The sequence below is a fragment of the Pygocentrus nattereri genome, chromosome 17 (genome assembly GCF_015220715.1).
Source record: "Pygocentrus nattereri isolate fPygNat1 chromosome 17, fPygNat1.pri, whole genome shotgun sequence".
Lineage (NCBI taxonomy): Eukaryota > Metazoa > Chordata > Actinopteri > Characiformes > Serrasalmidae > Pygocentrus > Pygocentrus nattereri.
In genome coordinates this window covers 27,601,481-27,614,333 of record NC_051227.1, presented here as the reverse complement: position 1 = coordinate 27,614,333, position 12,853 = coordinate 27,601,481, and the positions used below count along the sequence as shown (strand labels likewise).

Here is a 12,853-nt window from a genome sequence, read left to right as displayed (position 1 = left end):
ATATGCCAGTATTTAAGAGATTTTGTTATGATGCTTCTGTAATACTCTTTTAAGATGAAGAACTTGGGAAGTGTTATTTTGCCATATCCATTGTCCTAAGATAAATCCTAACTGAATTTGTCTTGGTGACTAAACAGATATCAGAGTTAGGATGTTAAGGACAGCCTCAGGCTTCTATTAGTGGTCTACATAGTATCAAATATCTTCCAACCATGATTACAAATGTGTTTTGCTCCTACACGCAAAGAACCAGATGAAAGTATTTACTTACACAACCATAATTTTGAACTTCTTAAAAACGTAGAACTTCTCTACTATGGATTGCTTGTATGGAATCTTCAAATTATGTTTATATCTATTTATTTATATCTGAGCCAGCTAGGAGCCAGATTTACTTCCTTAATGCTTAGTTCTTTTCTTTATGTGCTTTTTGGATTGACTGCACATTGTCTATTTACTTAGTCCAACAATTTTGGTTTATACGTTCCCATGTTTTATTTTCTTTCCACAAATCTTAAAGCTAATTCAATTTTCTGAAAGGACCACCCATAATTATTTGCAATGTCTGCACAGGCGTTCTGCCTGACTGCATGTTCTTTATTTGACGGTGCCCTAGCATTGAGGCTAAATTCCAGAGTAAGCACTTTAATTGTGCATCCTTAATTGCTGTTGTATTAGAAGGCTTAGCGTGTCATTCATTTCAGACTCAGTTTCCGTCTCAAAGCTCTTGCCTTTGATATATATGTATGACTAGACTAGTTTGTCGAGGTAGATGTACAGTGGGAAGAGACTGGATGACATCACGATTCAAAGGCTCTCTTTCTCTCTCACTCTCTCTTCCCTCACTCCTCTTTTAAAAGCTTTGGCTCTCTTCCCCCTCAGGTCGTGTGGTGAACAAGATGTGAGGCAAGTGCTGCAAACAAAGCAATCGATTGGACAACCCGTATGTACAAAAATAAAACAAAGAAGAACACGTTTTAAACCAGGATGCTGCTTCCTAGCATTTACAAAACTGAACCCAACACAGGCTGTTTTATCACTCCTGCGATGTGCTTGTGTCCTGATGAAACATGGTCGTTTTGAGACTTAGGATAAATAATCCAACCGCAGAAGGTTTAAGAACATAATATGAATGTGTAGCAGACAGAATCCAAATCAAAGGGGATTTCTCTGCAGCTTTATTTAAAGGACCCATATCCTGCATTTTTCTTGTATTTTAATTTTTCCCCTGAAGTTTATAACCCTTATAACAACAACAGTCATAATTTATTTTTACATGACCATTTTCCAGCCTCCCTTAGAATTCAACAGAGTATTTTTAGAGACGTAATTAATGAGACAGTTTACTGGTTGTAAAATGACTGGAAAAGCTCATAGTGCTCACCGTGTCACCTATTTATGAAGAAAGTCCTGCCCTTCAATAAAAAGAGCCAATCGTCTAGCTGGTAATGCCACAAGCGGAAAATGTGCCCTCCTCAGCTGTGGAGATCAGTGTAAGCACAGTAGCCAGAACAACCAAAAAAAAACTGTCAATTCTGTGCATTACTAAGCCAAAGCTCTACGAAATATTTATATCTGTCATGCTTTACCAGTGATTTTAAATATGTTTTTGTGTTTTTAGGCTTCTCTTCGTTCAAAAGAAAAAGGAGCCTGGGAGGATCTTAACTTACCCACTCACAGTCAAGAATCAGTTGTCATTTATGTTACCTAGCTACTGACCATACATGCACAGCTGAAACATAAACACAATCAATATAATCAATCTGCTAGCTACTTAGATACAAAACTAAAACGCAATGAACTTAAAGCTAAAAATATTGTGTCAGCACTTCATCCTGTTCATCAGAGCGGTGCAGTTTCACAGTTTCAGTTTCCCAAACGCTTTAGCTAACCGTGCTAACATTATTCCTCCTAATAAACAGACACACGTTCAGCTCTGTCTCCTCAATATTCACAACCATCACTATAATATCGTATCTGACGAGTTTATCAACATTAACACGAAAGCAGTATGAGAGACGGTGGAGATCGAGTCTACAGTGTCTGGAATTTTAAAAGGCTGTTAGAAAAAATACTCATAAGTCAAAGCACCGCGTGTTATCCTGTAATAGCTTCTGTCTTAAATTCAGTCCTAATTGACTGGAAATAACTGCCCAGCGGTGTTGCTAAGATGGCTGTAGAGTGGACAGAGTTTCCAGCAAAGACTTTGGTACTTTTGTTACTGTGCCTTAAAAATTGATATACATATGAATGATCTCTGCTCTGATTGGCCATGGAAATTTATTACGATAACAACAAATTATCATAATTTTTTCCCACCTCTGTTACGTGCTGTATTAAATTCTTTTATTAAAAAAAAGTGAAGAAAGTTAGATTAGGTTGCCAACCCTTAAGCTAGCGTATGGAAGCACTTTGGCTTGTGTGGAGCATATTATGTTTCCACTCATTCTTCGCCCAGTTGTAGTTGCTGCCAGAGGACCATCGACCAAGTGATGTCAAAGCTTCCACCCAAATCGAAAAGGATTCATTCATTGAGAACCAGGGCTTTCGCACTATGTTACACACTTTGGAGCTGAGATACGGCGCCCAGTCTCAATCCTCTTTCAGTGACATAGTAACACCCCCCCCCTTAAATTGGGACCAAAACCGAAGTTATGAAATCACTGAAGAAGACAGGTAGGATAGCTGTAATCTGCTGCATGGACTCCCACAGGATCTTATTCCATAGTAACTGCACAATTTATTGAAGATGAGTGGAAGCAATGTCTCATGTACTCCAAACAAGAGCGGTGAATGAGAATCCTCCAGTTCACTTGCCACATCACTTCTGTTTGATTTATTAATAAAATATATTAGAAATAAATTAATTATGAATCATTACAAATACTTTGCTGTAAAAGTTCCAAGTTTTCTCACACAGTGAGAAAAAAGAAATACTGTATAGAAAAAAAGCCGCATCTCGATGCATCGATAATCATTTTATGATTGCATCGCAGTCTCTGAATCGTAATCCAATCGAATCGTGAGGTGCCTAGAGATTCCTACCCCTATATACGACCCATATGATTACGCTATTATCCACGCAAAAACATTTCCTCCTTCACCGGTGCGACTGCCTGGGTGACATTCAAACACAAACCTCGCTTACAGTGTCCTTTCAACCGCAAATCACTAGGGTCTAATTACCTGCAAATTATCTGCCATTTCACCATCTTGCATAAGATTACGTGCCACATGATGAAATGTCACAGGGGAAGCCTATCAGAGGGGAGCCAGCCATACATGCAGAAAATGTGGGCGCCACTTTGTTAGTCTGATGGTGGTAACAGGGTTGATGGCTGTCAGAAAAAGTGCCCCGCTAATGTAACCTTCAAACACCATAAGGACATCTGATTATTTATGTGTCACTCTGTCCCCAGTTCTCCAAAAACTGCTTATGGAGGGCTCTAATTTCTTCAATTTTTTTACTCTCTCTCTCCCCTTTGTCTCACTTTCTCTATCCTTCCTCCTCTTCCACTGTCTCTCTACCGCTCTCTCTCCCCCCTCCTATGCGTCTCCTTCTTTTCCTTCCTTCTCCTTCCCTCTCTATGTCACTCTCTCTCCCTCTTTCTCTCTTTCCCTTTGTCCCCAGAGTCCTCTCTCTGTCACAGGACAGAAAGAGTTTCATCAGCGGCTCAAGCTTACTCCCCTTCTCTCTCCCTCTCTCTCTCCTGTTCTCTGAGCTGGGGTTGCAGCATGGCCACTGGAGCTCTCGGGCAGCCAATAAGATGATTTTCTCCAAATAACAACCGCAGTAGAATATTCACCTCTTCATTCCATGATGCAACTTTGACTTTTTCAGTCCTTAGGGGCAGTCGAAAAAAGCGTTCTACTTCAGAACGTCAGTACACATCTGCAGGGATACAATATTGCTTTAGAAACTAATTCCAAGAACAAAAAATATGTACAAATTTATAGTCACATGCACATGCACATACAGTCAACATTCCCTTGGGTGTGCGATATAGCAAAAAAAAAAACATGATACCTCAAGACATTTACACAACCCACAATACACATCACAATATTTTAATCACAACCATTTTTCTGAGAGTTGGAACAGACAAAATAGAACCTGTGATGCCACATATAAAAATACAACAATAATAATAATAATAATAATAATAATAATAAACCTGCACTTTGATTTTTATTTAGTTTTATAACATAATTTATCTCTATAACAATAAAATCCCAGGCATTATACACACTAAGACGTATTATTCAGTAACTACAGGGACTGTAATGCAAACTGGCTGAGCTATTCTTAGGTTGTAGAAGTGTGTAATTAAACTTTGGGTACGTTGGCAGGCCCTGGCCATTTAAGGGGTTAAGTTGATCTGAAGGAGTAAATAATTATTATTAATTTTTTTAATTAAAGACAATACTAATAATTGTATTTAGAATAACTAGAAGAGCACAAACATACTCTCTTAAACTAAACTTTCTTTATTTAAAATGTACAATTTTTTACCTTAAACAAAATCAACAAAATATGAAATTTGGTCCTGGGTGCCAAAGCTTTTGCATATGACTATATAAATGCATAACTGAATCATAAATATCTTATACAATTATTGAGAAATAGCAAATGCAACACTTTTAATTTTTTTTCTTTTATGCGAGCAATTTATCTCTTCTTATTCCATTATATGTTCTTTCATGCCCTTTATTACATCTATGGCTTTGTGATTGTTATGTTTGCATTATTACCCTTACAAAGACATCAGGTTGTCTTTTTCAGTTTCTGCAGCTCATATTAAACATTAAATGCATGCTATAAATGTACTCCTATGGTTCTTAAGGGCTCGGCTGTTCTCTGTAGGAGCGAGCCTTAGGCCAGTTCACCCACGGCAGTTTTATAACTGCTGGTGCATTTCCTCCATTAGATCAGGCTGCACAGATTAATATTTGTCATGCCCATGCAGTATTGCGCCGCAATAAACATTACCCTAGTAGATCTATGACGGACATAAGCAAGGCAGACAGGCTGTCTGCATAGGTGCAAAGTGTTATTCCACACTCATAAACTGGAGTGGATGTATATGAGGCGTGTTAAAGTTTTTTTGACAGTAAATTAAGCCGCGGCAACAAAAGCCGAAATTTGAGCCGTCCGGTTCAGAGATTGTGATTAGCTTCTAGTGGTTTATGTGAATCATCACTGAAATTGCTACATGTGTAGCATGAAATAGAGGACACAATGGACATTCTGTTGCTGACCGCTCAGGAGAGGTAACCTGAGCCCTCACGCTGCCTTGAAAGTGGCTCAAGTATGCATTGTTGGCCACCCCCCACCGTTCTCCCCTTCCTGAAACGACTTCAGCAACTAACCCTGCCTCATATTGCCAATGTGCAGGATCAAGTAAAAAGGCCCCATTCATAGCCCATGTCAGACCAGAAGACATAAAAAAAGAAAATGAAAATCAATATGAAACAAAGATGGTCATTAAACTCAAGGCCGAGCATCCAAAACAAAACGTGTCATAATTCCGCAATAATTCCGAAAGTGAGAGCGCACGGAGGGAAAAAATCCCACGGGATCGGCCAGGGGGCAGATGCTTTGGGCTCGTGTGGGGTCTGCCACAAAAGAGGCAGAGGCCCGAAAGCCAAGTGTTACCTCTTATTAAAGTGCAACAACATGGCGAGCATTCATCATCTTTCCATTGTGTAGAACAGAAAAATGTCTGAATCAAATGCCATTTAAATCTTTTTGCCCGCAGCTTGGTGAGATAATGAGGTATAAGGTCATTTGCAGGCCATGTGGTGCATTAGCATGCTTAAACAAAGCAGACAATACATGGCAAGGATAAAGTGAGAACCAGCACTGACCTCTCTTTGACATGGAGCGTTATCACTGCTAACAGCAAATAGCAATTAATTGATAAATTATTCCATTCAAACGTTCTGTTGCTTTCAGCTGTCAAGCAATGTGAGCAATAACTCTTCTCCAGCCTTTCTGCATTCTACACATCACCTGCTATTCTTGATTGATTAAACTAAACTAAACAAACCACTTCAACTTCAATTTCACACCCTCCGTTATCTGCATTCATCAGAACTTTCCGCGCAACCTCAAAATGAAATCTATATTAATGCAAAGCAAGCCAAGCGCATCTTCCCTACTTACTATTACACTATTAAAAAAAAAAAAAAAAAACACCAGATAAATGATTCTTTTCAGTCACAGATTTCCCCTAAATGTCTTTGTCTGGAGAGCATGCAACAGTGAGCAGCGCCACATGCTAGATGAGGCGAGGGTACACCTGGTTGGAATTGCATGGGAGTAGGTGGGCCGAGTATGAAGCAGAACCTCTTGAAAGTCATTTGAATGTAAATGTGGCAGCTGTTGTTCCTGATCCCCACTTTCAGAATACACAATGTCTAAGTCCACTGAAGTGAAGGACAAGCTTTTCTTTCCACCAACTAGGTGAAAAAAGCAGGCGCCCTCACCAAATGCCTGAATCGCATTTCATCCCGCAACCAGGTTACACTTCGCATTTAGAAGAAAACACTGCAAAGCTCTGACAGCTGCATGGCTCCACCAAGAATGTGTCTCCCTGAATGAAAATTTTTCCTGAGATTAACCAAGTTTCGCTCGAGAGAGGGAAAAAAATATCCTTCATTCAGCAAATCACAACACTTCAGTGCTCTGTTGACCAGTCACTGTTCAGTGGTTCTGGAAATGAAGACAGCTACTTTTTTCTTCTCTCCTAGCTCTCGAGCACAATAAAATGTTATCTCGACAGGACGCCATTAGTTCTGTGTGCGATAAATCACGGTGTGACAGACTGCAACTTCGACTAAACATAATGCTCCAGGCAAGCAAATGCAAGCCCCTCTCCCCTCACGTGCCACACTACATGCAGAGAAGGTGAAAGAGTAGTTTGGCTTTTCAAAGCTTGCTTCATGCATTAATGACAACAGTGACAATAATGTATATCACGTCTGAGACACAGGCTTGTTGCCTGAGTTAGAGAGAACGAGCTAATAAGCCTTATTTACAGTGTCAACTGTATTCACACCAGTTCAGTCAACAAAGCATAATTAGACCAGGGGTGCCCAAACTTTTGCATACAACTATAAATGACCTTTCATATCATTGGCTGCCCTCCTTTGAAAAGCAGTTCAGGCTGAAACAGCAAGTTAGCTCAATAATGGTCAGGCTAACCTGCTCTAGGCTGAAATAGGCAGATATATGTAAGTTTCGGTATTTGTGACACCACAAAAACTATTAATTCAAAGCTGAGTGTTTCCACAGCTTAGTTTCCATATAAGGACTGGAGAGTAAACAGTATGTATTGAAACTTTACCAACGTTTGCTTACTACATCAAACTCTTATTTAACATACCCAAGTATTTTTTCCCCAAAGCGCTCTTTAATGCTGGACAGTGAGTGAAGAAATGAAGGCAAGCAATGACATGTTGTTTTGACTGAAGTACCATCGGACTGCAATTAGCAAGACCTCCTCAGCTCTTCAGTTGCTAATTGTGAGATCTCATGCAAGCTGCTCTGTGTTTTCCTGGTAATTTTATTACAAGTAAATGGTCTCTATAATAGTTGAATCTTTTGTTTTTTAGGGGGGTTGGGGGGCACAATGTCAGAATAAGAAGTAGCCTAACCTTCATGGTTTCCATGACCCCTAAAGAGAAGAAACATTTCCCTTCCCAAAGGCCATCAATGGCCTTCAGTGCTTCTAATGTTACACATCTGCTACTGTTAAGTCATATATAATTACTAATACAACTCGAAAAGAAAATTCTATCCACTGTCCACATAAGCAACATTAATGAAATCATCCGACATCCGGTAGAACATGCATATTGTCACTGTGCCGAAAAAATAACTATTTTAATCCAAGTAATTAGAAGTTTTGAAAAGGACAGTTGCTGTGTTCAAATGTTATAGAAAAATAAAAGTGAAAATATGGAGATTCATGAATTTCTTGTTTTTATTTTTTTGATACGGGTGATATGGTGGTCTGTTTTGCACATTGCTGTGTGGAACTGTCTGATATGAATTAGAAATTTATAGAGCAGAGGTGCAATATTTCACATCTCAGTAATCACATGTGTTGGGGTGTTATTTACAGCATTATAAACAAAGATACAATAAAAGCTTAATTACTTTAGCAGAAAATACGGGTCACACAAATTTCACATTGATTGGACATGGGGTAGTAAGCACACAGTAGGTCATGGCTGTAATGCACTTTATTGATCTGGCTTTACATGTATACACTCTTTTATAACCACAGGCCACCTCCCCACAAACCGATAAAATCACTTGCCGTTGCTCCACTATCCAGCAACTTTCCCCCTGCAGAACCACAGGCTAGACCGAGCAGTGCTGAAGGTCAAAGGGATTTGTGCTCACCAAAATGAGGACGCTGATGAGAGTTCTGATTACACTCTTTATGAACTGCTGAAAGATCTCAGTGTTCTTTCCTGAAAACTCATTCCATGCCATATGGTCCTCTAAAGCAACATGTCTCTGTTAGGATACTTCCATAAATAGTGGTCCTCCAATGTCTATATAATACTTGAGAGTGTTCCACCAGAAAGCAGCACACAACCAACTATGAATCTATTTGAATGTTTAGTTCAAATTTGGGTTGTGTATAGTACTGTGCAAAAGTTATATTGGCAAATGACAAAACGATATTTAAAAAGTTGTTTGTGTGGGCACTAAGCATTTATTCCCTGAGTAAAACAATAACATTGGGATAAACAGCTGTTTATCTGGGTAGTAAGGATGCAATTGCTGAGAAAAGCAATAATATTTGGATGAACAGAGTTATTACAATAAAAGTCAGGAACCCAAATCTTTGTCTTTCTTCCTAGCTCAGCAAATTGCAACAACTTTTTTTGAAAACAAGAAAATTCCCTACTTTTTCCACACTAATGTTTGTTTGCATTTATTGTAAAGATATTAAGAGTCTTTAACAGTTAAAACACAATTACAGACTCGATAAATAGTATTAAACAAAGCATGTAAGAGTTTTGCACAGTTCCACACGTTGGCTATTTCATTTCAATGTATAAAAGACTGTGTCCCTAAAGACGTCCTATACAATTCCAGAAAAGCTGGAGTTCAGCAAAAAACTTTTCCTTCATTGACAGTGCAAAAATCAGTGTTCTTCTTCTGAAAATACTTTCCATGCTATTTGGTCTTCTAAGGCAACATTTGTCTCCAATAAGTTACTCTGTTAAAAAATGTTCCCCTAGTTGTACATTACAGCCAAAGGTGTTCCATCAGTGGGTCGTAAATATGCAAACAGCAATTTTAAATCTATTTGGAAGTTCAGTTCAAAATTTGGGTGATAAACAACAGCTCCTGATGTCAAAATAGTTCCCATGAACGCCCTGTCAATATGTTGACTTAGTTGTTTGTTAGTTTGTTGACTTCAATAAAAGCTTGAGTTCATTTCATGCCAAATTGTGCTCTAAAACGGCATGCGTCTCTAGTAGGATACTTCCTTGAATGGTTGTTCTCCAGTTTTTATATAAGACCCAATGGTGTTTTATCAGTACACAAGCAACTATTTTGAAGTTTAAAATTTGTTTTAAAAGTTGTAAAATTTAGATCATAATTTGGATGACATTTTAAAATGCACAAAGACCCATTTCCCATCAATCCCCTAAAGTTCAACAAAAAGTGTTTTCCTTATAAATCGCTGAAAGATGTTCTTTTTCTGAAAACTCATTCTATGCCATATGGTGCTCTAAGCAACATTTGTCTCCAGTAAGCTACTTTCTTGAATAGTGCCTCTCCCAGTTTTACATAAAACCCAATAGTATTCTATCAGTGGGCAGCAAGTATAGATCCTTTTTAAAAATAAGTCTGGATGATAAACATTCGTTCCTGGTTTCAAGCTGTGTGAAAGGACCCAGCTGCAATGGATGTGCCCATCAAGCAAAAAAAAAAAAGTGGTCTTGGAGGGACCATCAGACTATGTTTTAGAGAAGTGGTCAACCAGCAAAACCCCCCTACACACCCACTGCTTTCTAAACACAGCGATCAAATGGTTGTGGCACTGCAGGGATAAAAGACCTAGCAGGGATGCAATTCTCAACCTCTTTAATAAGAGGCAGAAGCAACAAAAGGACAATGAGCCACACTTCCCCACAGCCTGTCTGTCTACTCTGCAGTGAAGTCTCCTCCTTCTCTAAGTAGCTGTGAAGTCTCCTCCGCAGTTATTACATGAGAGACTGCGCATCTCCACTGGAAGACACACAAGAGAGCGCAGGCAATTCATTGGTTCACTTCCATCATTGGGAAGTCTCACATGGCTTCAAACAAGACACTGGTTTATGAAATGTCAAAGTCAAACATCAGAACAATATTCAGATGCTTTTAAAGAAGGCAATTTGGTCAGTTTGGTCACAGGGATTCAACATGCCTCTGCTTCTTGTCTGAAGCTGCTGTTTCTAACACATGAATGTGCATCCACTGCTGTTATACAAATAGGCCTACGCTTCTGCTCTCTTCATTATCACAGCTAAACCACCTGCAAAAAAACTGAGAAGACAAATAGGCCTTGAAAGTATAGGGAAAACTCAATAGGGAAGATTTTTTTTTTGTCAAGAAAGACAACAAAGAGCAAGTTGTGTCCGCTTTCCTTCTTCGCTTTTCATGGACAGCGCTTGTGTCTTGCTTGTCCCTGGGTGCTCATCAACTTGGACCATGACAAGCAGGAGAATACAAAGCCGTGCTCGAAAGGTCAATCTCTATGGGCACCCACCAACTTCAGACTCATTTATTGCCACTAACCAAGCACTTCACACCACGCCAGAGAGCGTGTGATTTAAATCCAGCGATTCAGGGTTACAGGCCCCACTACAACTGGTGGGAGCTTCTTGTTAGCGTGTAGAGCAGAGAAGCACAGCCTTAGCATGCCACGCTCAATAGCCAGGACACTGGAGGGTGTTTAGCATTCTATAAGAGCATGCATTTGGGGAACAGTGGGCAAAGAAAGTTTTCTTATTGTGTAGAGCTACTTGACTAGGTGTTAAGGTGGATACATGCATTCAGCTACAGTTAACCATATTTAAGAATGGGAAACAAGAGCAATACACAAACTTCAGAAAAAAACACTGTAGGCGTAAACATAATAAGTCATTGCACAGGTTTTACAGTCTTATTTTCCTGCACCTTCTCTTGCCTGGATTATACCAATACAGATTAATTACAGGGGTATAATCATTATTATCATTGAAAAATAACTATTAATTCTGTCCCACTACCAACAAACTGTACTGTTTTAAACACATAATATGAATAGTACAGTATGTATAGTGTCATATAGTAAAGTATAGTAGGCTATAGTATATACAAGACCGTAGTATTTGAAGTATAGTGGCACTGCATGTACGGTGTAGCACATCATTTATAGTGTAGTGTATCAGTATGTAAAGTGTAGTGAGCCATATGATAAGTATGGCACAGTAACGTTATAGTTTTGCACTACGTGGTATATTACAGTATAGTATAGTATAGTATAGTATAGTACGACATCTTCCCGCAGACTGAATTGCAATGAATCTGGATAGAGAGGACTGCGAAATACATACCATCCACGCTCCCAGTTAGAGCAGAGCTGAGTCCCCACAGTGAGAACAGCGTCTGAACTGTAAGTAAGGCGAGCGATAAGAGAAGGGTTCTGAGCCGAGACCAGAGCGTGTGCTGGTTAAAGTGGACGAGCTTAACGCGGAGTGAGGTCGCTTTTAAGCTGAAACTGCTTAAACTGCGGTGTAGGCGGAATGCAGAGGAGTGAAACACGCAGCCACGAAGCAAAGAAAGCCGTGGTCCATCACAGCCCCCGTTAGGAGGGGCGCAAAAACGGGTGAAAACATCAACTTTTACTCACCAGGTCTGACGCGCCGTGAACTGCAGCCTGGAACGTTAATATCAACACAAGCAGTACCCAGAGGCGCGAGGCAGCGTGAGCGCGTGCGAGTGCCGTTAGGCTTCTCCCCGAGATCCACTCCCACTGCAAGTTTACGGGATGCTCGCTAGCCCTATCAAAAACAGCAGGCTGGAAATAACTGCACCCTCAGCCTGGCCTATAAGCGACCACCACCACCCGAGCCAAAGGTATAACCCGCTGCATTTCGCTCAAAGAGAGAAAGGGACGGGAGAAACGGGGGCTTACCATTCTGAAGAAACATCCGAGCCTGTCCGTCCGGCCGGGCTAAAGCAGAGAAACAAAACGCCGAGCTGTTGGAGGATGCAGCAGAGCAGTGAAGGCATAAGCAACGTGCCGTGTGTTGTCGGTTGTTCTCACGGCGTCTTTATCATCTCCCGTTAGAGGAAAAAACATCAGCAGAACGCGAGGTGAAAATGTCCAGGGCGCGTTAGCCACATCTCAGAAAAAGGGCGATGACCGAGAGTCAGGTTGTTTTCTTTTCAGCTCAGACCGCAGAGGAAAAGCCTCAGAAGCTCCAGCACTCACGGCACTATCCGTCCACACATGACTGAGCGCCGTGAATGGGGGAGAAAGAGAAGGGAGGAGGTTTAGTGTGAATGCTGGAGAATGACAAGCGGGCCCCCACAGCCCAGCACCGGCGCGTACCATGTGGGCGAGAGAGGAGGGGGGGCACGCTAATGCTTACCGCTTCTTACACGGAGAATAAATGTTGGGGATACGTTCAGCTATAACACAACACACAATAGACAAAACGCGCAACAACACCTGTATGCAGGTAAAATGAGCCTGACCTGCCCGGGATAGCGCAGGCAGCGGCTTTAAGAAGCAGAGAAAGAAAATCCTGCTAGCATATGCAGCGCACATAAGCACTAGTACTGCAATCACTC

At 40.5% G+C, this 12,853-nt stretch overlaps 1 protein-coding gene across 12 annotated transcripts in view; it reads right to left on the bottom strand.

Annotated features, from left to right (window-relative positions):
• Positions 1-12,571, bottom strand: part of tenm4 (teneurin transmembrane protein 4) — a 246,804-nt gene extending 234,233 nt beyond the window's left edge. For 10 of the 12 annotated variants that reach the window (XM_017696788.2, XM_017696786.2, XM_017696787.2 and 7 more), the window contains exon 1: positions 12,192-12,571. The gene's annotated coding sequence lies outside the window, so the exon portion shown is untranslated. Of the gene's footprint in view, positions 1-11,610; positions 11,629-11,906; positions 11,949-12,191 lie in introns of those variants that run through there. The other 2 variants (XM_037546593.1, XM_037546592.1) reach the window with 2 other exon arrangements.
• Between the last annotated feature and the right edge of the window lie 282 nt (positions 12,572-12,853).